Source organism: Canis aureus, chromosome 7, assembly GCF_053574225.1.
Source record: "Canis aureus isolate CA01 chromosome 7, VMU_Caureus_v.1.0, whole genome shotgun sequence".
Classification (NCBI taxonomy): domain Eukaryota; kingdom Metazoa; phylum Chordata; class Mammalia; order Carnivora; family Canidae; genus Canis; species Canis aureus.
The window spans coordinates 60,352,633-60,364,396 of record NC_135617.1 but is presented as its reverse complement, the minus strand read 5'-3'; the positions used below and the strand labels follow the sequence as shown (position 1 = coordinate 60,364,396).

At 50.0% G+C, this 11,764-nt stretch overlaps 1 long non-coding RNA gene across 2 annotated transcripts in view; it reads left to right on the top strand.

Moving 5' to 3' along the window:
• The first annotated feature begins 3,578 nt into the window (after nt 1–3,578).
• LOC144317467 (uncharacterized) overlaps nt 3,579–11,764 on the top strand; it is a 34,201-nt gene continuing 26,015 nt past the window's right edge. For both annotated transcript variants that reach the window (XR_013383477.1, XR_013383476.1), the window contains exon 1: nt 3,579–3,720. This is a non-coding gene — a long non-coding RNA (uncharacterized LOC144317467). The remainder of the gene's footprint in view (nt 3,721–11,764) is intronic.

The following is an 11,764-nucleotide window of genomic DNA, read 5'->3' as shown; positions in this document are numbered from 1 at the left end:
GCCACGTGCAATAAGAACTAAGATCAGGTCTGGGATGTGGAGAGAAACCAGAGGAGCAGAGTTAGCCTTCCCGGGGGTAGGGGGCTGGTGGGAGTCAGAGAAAGTTTCCTGGAAGAGGCGATCCCTGAGCGAGGCCTCGAGCACCCCTGTCAAGACCAGCTGGAAGGGGGACCTAGGTAGATGAATAGATAGCAGGAGAAGCACAGAGATGTGCAATAGTACAGTGCTTCCAGGGATGTGTGCACAGTTAGATAATTAGTTGAAGGATGAAGTTAGAGAGGTAGAGGTGGATGCAGGTGGAGATGTGACAAGAAACCAGACCACAGTGGGCCTTGCAAGTCCTGCTGCTAACTTGGCTTTTACCCTGCAGGGTCTTGAATGGCTTTCGGCAGAGGAGGGGCGTGATGAGCTGGGATTTTGGAAAGGTGCTGGCACAGAGAATGGATGGGAGAGGCTGGGAGAAGCTCAGACTGCAGCAGGGAGGTTCTTGCGCCATCCAGACAAGAGCTGCCCAGGGCCTGTAGTAAGATTTTCCAAATCCGCCTGCCAATATTTCAGCGACAAGATAGGAAGGATTCCATGGCACGAATCTCTGGAGGGACAGATGTCTCAAGAGGGCTGGGAAGCTCCCAAAAATGTACATCAGATTGTGCAATCGCACACAGGGTAGTCTGTGTCCCGGTGCCGAAGGAAGAGGAGCAGTGGCTGAGGAGATCAGTGGGCGGCCTGGCAGCTCTTCCGGGGGTGCTGTTTTCGGAAGGCTTGAGCAGAGGAGGGAAGGGCAAATACGAGACCGGGCTACGAGCCGCGAACGCAGTGCCTGGAAGACAAAAATAGGCAGAACTTTGTGAGAGATACTGGGGGCAACAGAGGCTCGTACAGCCGGGGATCAGCCTGTGCAGACCAGGCCGGGAGGGGGCTGTGTCTGCGCCTGCGAGATGGGGAGTGGAGAAAGGGGTGCTCCTGGGGTTGTGTTGTCGCTGCCCTTCTGCCAGAGACCAGCAAGGGCCCCACAATGGGAGAGGAAAGAGAAGCCTGGGGCCCCTGGAGTTGGGAGGAGCCCACCTGAGGCTGCTCCTCGACGAGGTGTGCAGGGGGGGCCTCTTCCCATAACACAACAGTTCAGGCACAAAGGAAGCTTCTGGACAGGACCACTGGGTCTTCTCGGTCCCCTCTGAGGAACCTCGGAGCAAGAGGCTGGGTGCAAGGAAAATGTGGCTCTGAGTTTCAGAGAGAGGAGGAGTTTGGAATCTGTAACCACACAGCTGAGGGCAGTCCTGGGCCAGGATCCCTGCAGCCTGGGAAAGGCATGGCTCATGAGCATTTACTAAAGGGAAGGGGGGTGTCTGGGAGCCAGCATGGCGAGCACGTCAGGCCAATTAAAAACAAGAGTATTGGGAAATAGATAAGAAGCGTCCATGGAATAAAATTCAAAAAGCACCCAAGAATATACAGGGAAAAGTCCGCCTCTCACCCCTGCCTACTAGCCCCCCAGATGCGCTCTTGAAAGGCAACTGGTGTTACTGCTGTTCATGTATATGATCCATCTATCCATCTACCCTTTTAAAAAAGGCAAATCTGGTGTACTTCACTTGCCACGTTTTATTCTAACTTTCTTTTCCTCTAATTATTAGATTTCAGAGATTTTTATAACAGTGAAAATGGGGCTACCTTATTTTTTTTCCGCTCTGGGAGTATCATAATACAATGCCCCGTCATTTATTACACCAGCCGCCCCCCCCACAGTCCCCAGGCTTCCTTTCTCATCGTTGTCATATCTACAATGAATAACTTTGCATGCATAGCACTTTCTGCATGTTTGATATGTGTGATATGTATGCATTTCTATAGAATACTTAGAGAGGGAGTTGTTGAGCAAAGGATTTGCACACATTGAATTTTGATAGATACCGTCAAATTGTCCAACTCTGTAGAAGTTGTGTCGATTCATGTCTCCACCCTCATAAAGGGGAGGATCTGTTTCCCTGTATTTTGGCTAACAGTGTGTTTTCCAGCCTTCAGTTCTAACTGGTGCTGGGCGACCAGATAGAAGGAATCTCTAGTTTTATTTTATGTAAAGATTTTATTTATTTATTCATGAGAGACACACAGAGAGAGGCAGAGACATAGGTAGAGGGAGAAGCAGGTTCCCTGTGGGGACCCCAATGCAGGACTCAATCCCAGGACCTCGGGATCATGCCTTGAGCCAAAGGAAGACACTCAACCACTGAGCCACCCAGGTGTCCCAGAATCTCTAGATTTAATATGCAGTTCTCTTATTAAGATTTCTGACTGATGGATTCTCTGGCTCTCAAAAGGATGCGCAACTGATAGGTGCAGAAATTGTGGGAAGTGTGAGAACTCCACGAAGTTCTTGATAAGGTCTCTCAGGTGTTTTGATGGTTAAGATGGAAAAATACAGCTGTGATCCTGAGGTAGTTTTATGGGTCAGTAGCTGGAAAAATGGTCATCCACTCATTGAACAAACATTCACGGAGCTTACATTCTATAGGAGGAGACAGGCAATGAATGAAAACCAGAATAAATAAAGAAATTATATGGTATATTAGAAGGCCATATGCCAAGGGTATTACTTAATAAATCCACATTGGTCTGGAAAAGGACAATAGATGCCATGGGGGCTCTGTCATTAGTCCCATCCTGTTCATTCAACAAGTAGTGATTGAATATCCACTATGTGTCAGGTGCCACTTTAGGAACTAGGGATACAGCTGTGAACAAATCAGACAGAAATCCCCACCCTCCTGGAGCTGATACTCCATTGGTGTCAGAATGACAATGGCAACGTAAATAAGAAAAGTATATAGCGTATTAGAAAGAAAAAAAGAAGATGGGGAAGGATGAAAAAGGCTGGGGGAGGGGGTGGTCAGTCACGATTCCAAACAGGGTGGTTGGGAAAGGCTTCACTCAGAAGGTGGCATCTGAGCACCTGAAAGAAGGAGGAGGAGAGCCCTGAGGCTTTCTGGAGAGGGAATGCTGTTGCAAAGCCTGGGAGGCTGAAGCAATGCTTGGAATATTGGAGGAACAGAGAGAGGGCAGGTGTGTGGAGGAGAAGAGACAGGGAAAGGGGGGCTGGATTGTGGGGAGCTTGGGAAAGCCCTTGTGAAGTCTGCAGCTTTTACCTGGGTGAGGCAGGTGCCATTGGAGAGTCTGAGCACAGAAGAGTTAGCTTCAGAATTGTTTTTTTTTTTTTAAGATTTTATTTATTTATTCATGAGACACACAGAGGCAGAGACATAGGCAGAGGGAGAAGCAGGCTCCCTGGGTGGAGCCTAATGCAGGACTCGATCCCAAGACCCCGGGATCACAACCTGAGCCAAAGGCAGATGCTCAACCACTGAGCCATCCAGGCGCCCCTGTAATTGGGTTTTAACAGGCTGATTCTGGCTGCTGTGTTGAGAATAGACTCAGGGCAGAGCAGGGAAACTGTAGTGATCCAAAGAGCAAGGGCAAAAGTCATGCGGCTCTTGCAAAAATCCAAGCGAGAAATGACGGTGGTTTGAACCTGACTGGAAGTGACAGAGAAATGGTTGGATTGTGATGTGCTCTGTAGATAGAGCCAATAAGAGTTGCTGACACATTGACCAGGAGACATGAAAGAAAGGGATGCATGAAATAGGACGGCAAAGGTATTTAGTCTGAGCAACTGGAAGGATGGAGTTGACCTGGCCAGAGATCCTGAGATAGTGGGGCCTGTGGGTGAGTGGGATGGCTGGGATGGGGCAGACGGGAAGGCTGGGTTTAGAATGCTGAGTCTGAGATGCCTGTGAGACATCAGGTGGCAATGAAGGGGGACAATGGGACATGTGAGTCCTGGAATCAGAGGGGGAGGCTGGGCTGGAGACTTAAGTCTGGGAGCCAGCAATTTATAAATCATATTTAAAGCCTCTCACCAGGATGAGATCGCCCAGGGAGTGAGTGAAGACAAGGACGAGAAGGTGTCCCAATGCTAGCCATGGGGCTTTCTGATCACAGAGTTGGGTAACAGAGAAGTAGCAGCAAAGGAGGCTGAGAAGGAGTGGCCAGGAGGTGGGCGGGGGGGGGGGGGGGGCGGAGGGGGGCGGCAACCAGGAGGTAGCTTGAAAATAAAGTGAAAGAAAGGTTTCAGTAAGAGGCATGACTAACTGTTCCAAATGATGCCAAGGGGTGACTGGGGATGAGGACTGCGGATAGACTTTGGCAGGGGCCGGAGCACCAGGGGGTGGGGTGGGGGCCGGGGAATCCCACCTATCACTAGCTAGGACTTGGCAGAGGCCTGAATGTTACACCGGTCCCATTGGGAGGAAAAGTGAACACCAGGGAGAGAGTTGGGACCCAGAAGGGCCACAATAGGTGGCCATGAAGGATCTAATGATACGGGTGGCATTTGGCAGTCTCTGCATGGGGATGGGGGGGGTCCCCCACACCAGCGTCTAAGAACAAAAGACTTGGAGGCTTGTTGACAGCTCCCAGTGTGTCAGCAGTGACGGTTAGTGATCCGAAGAGCAAGGCAATTATAGGCTGGGTTAATGGACATATCATATCCAGAACAAGGGAGGTGAATGACCTGCTGGGTTCAGCAGCACAAGGCACCCAGGGGAACTGGGTTTAGCTGGGGGAGGGGAGGTGGGAGTAGACATGGCAAGTGTGTGTGGGGAAGGCACAGGGGTTGGGGCCTGGAGAGGAGCGGACTTGGGGGCGGTGAGTGGTGTCCACCATTCCAGGAAGAGCTCTCCCATGAAGGTATGTCTCAAAGTGGTGGAACAAAGCTGAGTGAGTGGAGGCTGAAATGTGCCAGACTTGGTGCTGTGACTTTTTCTCTATTTATTGTGGCTTCTCCATGAAATTTTATAATTTGTGAGCATTTCAAACCATTTCTGACCTAGGAGTGACCCACAACTTGCTGAATGCCTAAATCTCAAGTCTTGGGAAAAACAATGCTTCCTCTCAAGATCAGCTGAATGAAACGAGCAACTTCTAATCTGATCGTCAAGCACGGCAGAGGAGGTTTATAGTGGTAGGCCACAGGGCTGGGGGCTTGGCCTTCCTGGGAACATGCTGTCACTGACTTAGCAGAAGGCATGGGCAGCTGGCTCCCACAGAGCCACCTCTCATCCCTCCCAAGTCTGGGCAACAGCGTGAAACTAGGAGAGAGCAGAGTACTGGCTCCTGGCCTCACGGGGCCCCCAGTCTGATGGGGACGTGATGGTGGAACAGGCTCCAGGGACTGGAAGGAGGTGGTATGACCATACCCCACACCTGGCGGCGGGGAGGGGTACAGCCTCTAAGACAATTCCTATAACCTTCCCGGTCAGTGCCATCCCACAAACTATAATATGAGCCACATCCATATTTAAAGATTCTTCCAGCAAGTCACATTAAAAGAGTAAAATGAACAGGTGAGAAACATTTTAATATATTGTACATAGTCATGTGTGTATTTATTGTACCTAAAATATCCTCAACTATTCTCATTTCAATGGGTAATCAAGGCATGAAACCTTAATGAGATCATTTAGATGATTTTTTCATACTAAGTCTTCACAATCCGTGTGCATTCTTTATGTATGTAATAGCCTATCTCGATTTGTTTTTTTTATTATTTATTTTTTTATTTATTCATGAGAGACACAGAGAGAGAGAGAGAGAGAGAGAGAGAGAGGCGGAGACACAGGCAGAGGGAGAAGCAGGCTCCACGCAGGGAGCCGGAGGTGGGACTCGATCCCAGGTCTCCAGGATCAGGCCCTGGGCTGAAGGCGGCACTAAACTGCTGAACCACCCGGGCTGCCTGCCTATCTGGATTTGGACCAGCCATGTGTGCTGGGCATTGAGGGCTCAGTTACCAGTCTCATGTTTTTCCCTGTGCCTGAAGGAGCCAAGGCTGCCATGGGTGTGCGGGGACGTGGAGCTGGTGCCTGCCTGGCTGTGGAAGGGGCCCTCTGTGCACCCTGGGACACGATCCGCTGTGCGTCGTGTTGGCACGTCCCCATGCGTGTTACTGGGTGGTAGGTGGCCTGTGCCTTGTGTGCCCGCTGTTTTCTAGCTGTGGTAAATGTTAACGAAGAGGTGGGAGGCAGGCCCTCTGGGAGGCCTGGGCTCTCCCCACAGGAGGAATGGAGATAACGCTGTGTACCTTAGATAGGGCTTTGGGCCTGGCCTATGAGGCTGCTGGGCCCTGAGCTGCCGGGGAAACACAGGCTGGCCTTCTGTTCCCAGGACCAGGATGCCTTGCTGGGAGAGTCTCAGAACCCGCAGATCTCAGAAGTGCCACTTGCCTTGACGTGTGCACTGGCCTCGCCCCACTCCTCAGTCCCTCTCACAAACCACCTCTTCACTTGAAGACCTCTTCTCTCCAAATCCACTTGCCAACAAGCCCAGCTAAGCTCGTTAAGATTTAAGGACATGGGGAACACATGGAGTTCAGATAATATTTTCTTAAAAAAAGAAAAAACCAAACAACCCAAACCAATCGCACTCACTTGTTGAGCACTTGCTGTATGCCGGGCCATTACATAGGCTGCCTTCTTCCTGAGGCATGCGGGCCACAGGTTGTCACCTACCCCCCCACGCCCTCCAGGAAAGAGACTTGCAAATCAAATAGGTCAGTCACAACTGGGATACAAACCTGAGCTTTTGATTGGACTAGTTCTAGCTACCAGAGAGTTCTCTCTGAGGACGGGAAAGCAGGAATAGTTACTTGTATTTGCATAAACAAACACTGGAAGGACACTTAGAAGCTAATGTGATTACATATGGCAGCGGGAGTGGGGAGGAATGGAGGTTTTGGGGGTGAGAACTCTCAAAGTATATCCCCCTGTATTACTTTGATCTTCGAACCATTTCGATCTATTACCTAATTTTTAAAACAAATGAGATGAAATTTTAACTGTTCATTTTTTTCCCTCCTGATAGAGGAAAATGAGTAGATGAGCTTGATGGCTGAGCTGAAAATTTTTTGATGTCCAGAATGTGTGTGGGCCTTATTTTCCATAAAGATCAATTAATTAATTTGGATGTCAAAAAAGTGACTTCTTTCTATGATTTGGAATTGGTCTTCTTAAACTTGTATCCTTGGTGCCCATTTCCTATTCTATAAGCTTCCAGTCTGATGAGGAAAATAATCGATTTCTATCCCTCAAACAAGCCCCAGTCTGTGATGGAGACACAGCCCTGCCCTCAGGGAGCCCCAGTCTGAGGGGAGACACAGCCTTGTCCTCAGGGAGCCCCAGTCTGAGGGGAGACATAGCCCTGCCCTCAGGGAGCCCCAGTCTGAAGGGGAAACACAGTCCTATCCTCAAGGACCCCCAAACTGAGGAAGACAGCCCTGTGTTCACAGAGTTCCCAAAGTCCAGCTCCTTTGGCCTATGTCTGGGAAATGAAGCTGTTCCTCTGTGCTCTAAAGCACCGACTTCTGCCCTGGGCCTGGCTCCTATTTCCCAGCAGGAAACCTCTCTCATTCTTGGCCTGCTCAGTGTGTCAACACTTGATTAATTTCCCCTGAGTGCTGTCTGTGGTTCCCCAGAGGTGTCTGTGTGTCCTTCATTGCTTCCAGTCTCTCCTGGAACGGGGGAATGCGTGGCGTGAGGGCATGCAGGAGGTGGGTGGCTTGCAAGGCACAGATTCTATGCTATTACTCAGACTGAGCCGCGCTGAGCGAGGGTGGGCCACAGTGCTGGTCTGTGTGGGGATCTGGGGGCTGCCCTGCCCTTTGCTCAAGTAGCACATGGGCAGTGAGAACTGGAGAGAGGGCCTGGGAAGTTTCTCTTTCCTTGGGCATCTCATTCAGTGAGTCTGACCTGGAAACAGGCAGAAGGATGGGAGGCTCTGAGTGTGCTCAGAGTTCCAGAGGTCATTGACCTGGGAAGGCAAGGGTGAGCCTGGGGTGGAGCAGGCCAGGGCGTGGGCACATGCACACACACGCGCACCCCCCCCCCCCCAACACACACACACAAGAGGCTGTGTTTCCTTCTAAGCAGAAGGCACTGCCCTTGGCAGAACTGTCGGGGCCCGTCCCATTTCCAGCCAGGGTTTCTCAGCATCCTTGAGGGGAGGCCAGGCTGTGAGGCCAGTGGGCTACCACCAACTGCACCCCACCCTGCTCTGGGAAGGTGCTCACTCCACCCCACCCCAGCCTACATTCCCTTTTCTTTCCCCACTGGCAGAGGGGTCCTAGGGGTCTGGACCAGGCCTCAGAGGCTGGAACATATATGAGGATGAGAGTGATGGAAATCGGGTTGGAAGACTGAGGGGGTTGCAATGGAGTGAACCTCTTGAATATCCCCTGCCTGTCTTCCTGTCTCCAATCTTGACCTCCCTTGTCCCCTTCCAAGCTGGCTGTGAAACTGAGAGGGAGACCCTGGCTGCCTGCGGGGTCCCAGCAGGCCCAAGTGGGGACAGCAGCCACTCTATCAAGTACAGACATGGAGTCTGAGATTCCTAGCACCTCAGAGGTACAGAGGAAGGGTCTTGGCATGATCTGGTCCAATGTCCTCATTGGACAAGTCGGGTAACCAAGGCCCATAGAGAATTTGGGAAAACATCCTAGACAGGCTGCAGAAGACAGGGCTCTGGGACCGGGACCTGGAAAGCAATTTGCTGGAATGATACGGGGGAAATGTCAGGGTTAGGGCGAAGAAGATGGGAAAAGAGAAAGCCATTTGATGGGGAGCGGGGCCGGGGGTGTTTGCCCAGAGTATCAGGCTGGCAGGAGAGAAAAGGCATTTGGGATCTTGGAAGAGACCTCAGGTAACCCCAAGCCTCAGCAATCAGCTCCCTAGGAATGTCAGCCAGCCAGCAGCACCTTTGAAAGAGTGCCTTTGGTCTGCAGCCCAGGGTGATCTTGGGCAGGCTATCCCCACTCAGGACCTCAGTATCCCCATCTGTAAAAGGAGACTAGTACCCAGCCTTCTTAAAGGACCTCTCATATCCATGTTTTTACATGATAAAACATGATTTACATGTTATCTTTGAGAGACTTTTCGGGATCCGGCACTTCTTACTCTCCCTGTGGGTCAGTTTCCACTTCGGTGAAATGGGGATAAAAAATACTTATCTCCCAAGTTCATTGTGAGGGTTAAATGGGTTAATACATGTAAAGCATCTAGTGCCTAGCACACAAAAAGCTCTTACTAAATGTTACTTATCATTATTTTTATTATTCTTTTCATTATTTTTATTATTAATAATTAGGAGAGTAGTTGTCCTTGGCCTTTAGTGGGTTTCTTTTTTAATGAATGATCTGGAAAAAGGGCCTCTGTAGGTCATTTTAAAGGCAGCCTGGCTCCAGGGAGGCCCACATCCTAATCCAGGTACCACTTAGTCTAGGCTAGAGATCCCAGAGGAAGTAAGACCAGGCCTGGAAGCCCCCGGAACTTCATGCCAGGACCTGGGGTGACACAGGGTTTCTGGGCCTTGGGCCCCAGAGGCAGAGTCAGCACCCTCCTCCCCCACTCCACCCCAGCTGGAGACACCAGGCTGTGAGGCTGGCTGGAGATAGGGGAACACCGAGAGGCATCCCATGGAGGGCTTTCAAGAGGCTACCCTGCTCAGGGTCAATATTTGTTCAGCTCTTGGGCTGGCATGGTCCATCACTGCCTCTGGTCTCACATTCCAACCATCGCACCCCTATCTCAGGAACGCGCTCCCATCGACTTGGCGGGCCGCGCCCGACATCTGCAGTGGTCTGCCCTGGGCTGCCGCCCCGCCACCCCCACTCCCAGGCAGGTGCGCGGAGGATGCGGGCCAGGTGTGGGCGCTGGGCCCTGCCCTATCCGCTTCCCCATCATGAAGCTCTGGCTTCCTTGCCAACTGCGCTCAGTGAGGGAGGGGAACAGGACCTTAGATTCCTATTTAAATCAGACCATTACCTCCGCATACATTTCATCAACACTTAACGGTGTTCGGGGAAGCTAGTGCCCTTCTACCTCCAAAAGAAGAAAAGACGTCTAGGCTCTTGAGAAGCTTGTAATCAAACAAATTTTTCTCAACGATCAATAACGTCTAGGACCTCATTTCAAGAAAGACTAGTATCATGGGACCCCAGTATTAGATCAGGGTTGTATAGATATATATGCAGACATACAACTAGATACAAAATACTTTTCAAGTTCAGTTTATGCACAACTCAGAAACAAAAATCAATTTGCAGTTTAAGTACAAAGAAAACAATGGGAGCAATCGATTTCCGATGGAGGACATGCACCTTAGTGCTGAAACCAAATCATCACTTGGAGTGTGAACAGCCCAGGGACTGCTGGAATCCAGGGTTTTGTTCCTTCGCAGGGATACCGGAGAGTGGTTGGCGCTGACTGGACCCAACACCTCGTTTACATATTAAGCCCCGCCTCTGCTCTTTCCTAATTGGCCCAGGACAATTGGTTCTAATAAGGTCAGAGGCCCAGCACTGAGTCTAGTTTCTAAGTGCAAAGGCCCTGGGGTTGTAAGGGGCAGGTCTGAGGACACGATTAATTGCAGCCAGGTTCTATTCAGGCTTTTCCCTGGTCGGTTACTGTCTCCAGAGCTCCTGACTTTCACCCATGAGCTCATTTGCTTCTTTTTTTAAGGTGGAGAGCTGGGCAGGGTAAGTTGTTCCATGTCTCTGAGTTTTTACCCTGTCTCCTTGAGGGAAGGCATAAACTTTTAAATTTATTTTTTTTAATATTTATTTATTTATTTTTTATGATAGTGACACAGAGAGAGAGAGAGAGAGGCAGAGACACAGGCAGAGGGAGAAGCAGGCTCCATGCACCGGGAGCCTGACGTGGGATTCGATCCCAGGTCTTCAGGATCACGCCCTGGGCCAAAGGCAGGCACCAAACCGCTGCGCCACCCAGGGATCCCAACTTTTAAATTTCTATTCTTATTTTCTCCCCTTTCTCCACAAAAGGTAGCATGCTTTCCACATGGTTCTGTATCTTACCTCTTCAGTTTACTCCATCTTGGAAGGCTCTTGCTGATGGTATGTGAAGAATGCCTTGAACCTTTTTTTACAGCTGCATAATATTCCATTATATGGCTGATCTGTCATTCATTCAACCAGTCCTTTGTTGAGTTAGGTCATTTCCTTCTTTAGTTTTTACAAACAATGCCCCAGTGAATAATCTCGTACATATGCGTCATTTCCCACGTATGAGGTATATCTGTGGGATCAATTCTCAGACCTAGGATTGTTGGTCAATGGGTATATGCCTTTGTAATCTTGATACATATTGCCAAATTGTTCTCCACGGAGATCGTAACAATTAAACTCCCACCAGCAATGGTTGAGTGTGATTATTTCCCCACAGCCTGGCCAACAAAGTGTGCTATTAAAAAAAAAAAAAAAATTTTTTTTTTTGGATTTTTGCCAATCTGATAGGTGAAAACTTGTATCTTACTATAGTTCTTAGACATGCTTTTATTTACAAACTGTGTAGCTGGGAGGTGAAGGATGCAGTGTTCTGTGGGGGAGTGAAGGATTTCCGAGCGCCAAGCCGTCAGGGCAGGGCTCAAGCTCCTGACCTTATTTGCTTTAATCCATGGACACCTGGCCCCAGGAGAAACTCTAAGTGCAGCAGGACCCACCCAACTCATCTCCAGATCTGAAGTCTTCTGGAAAAGCCACATCAGCTTATCCTTGCCTGTGGATGGGTTGGGTGGGGCGTTGGGTGTATCAGTTTGGAGCATTCTCCCAGATGTTGGATAGGTTGCTGGGACCTCACACCAGGGGGGAAGTTGCCCTGCAACTTTAACCTCCTCCACCAAAGACCATGCCATTTTTCCAGGC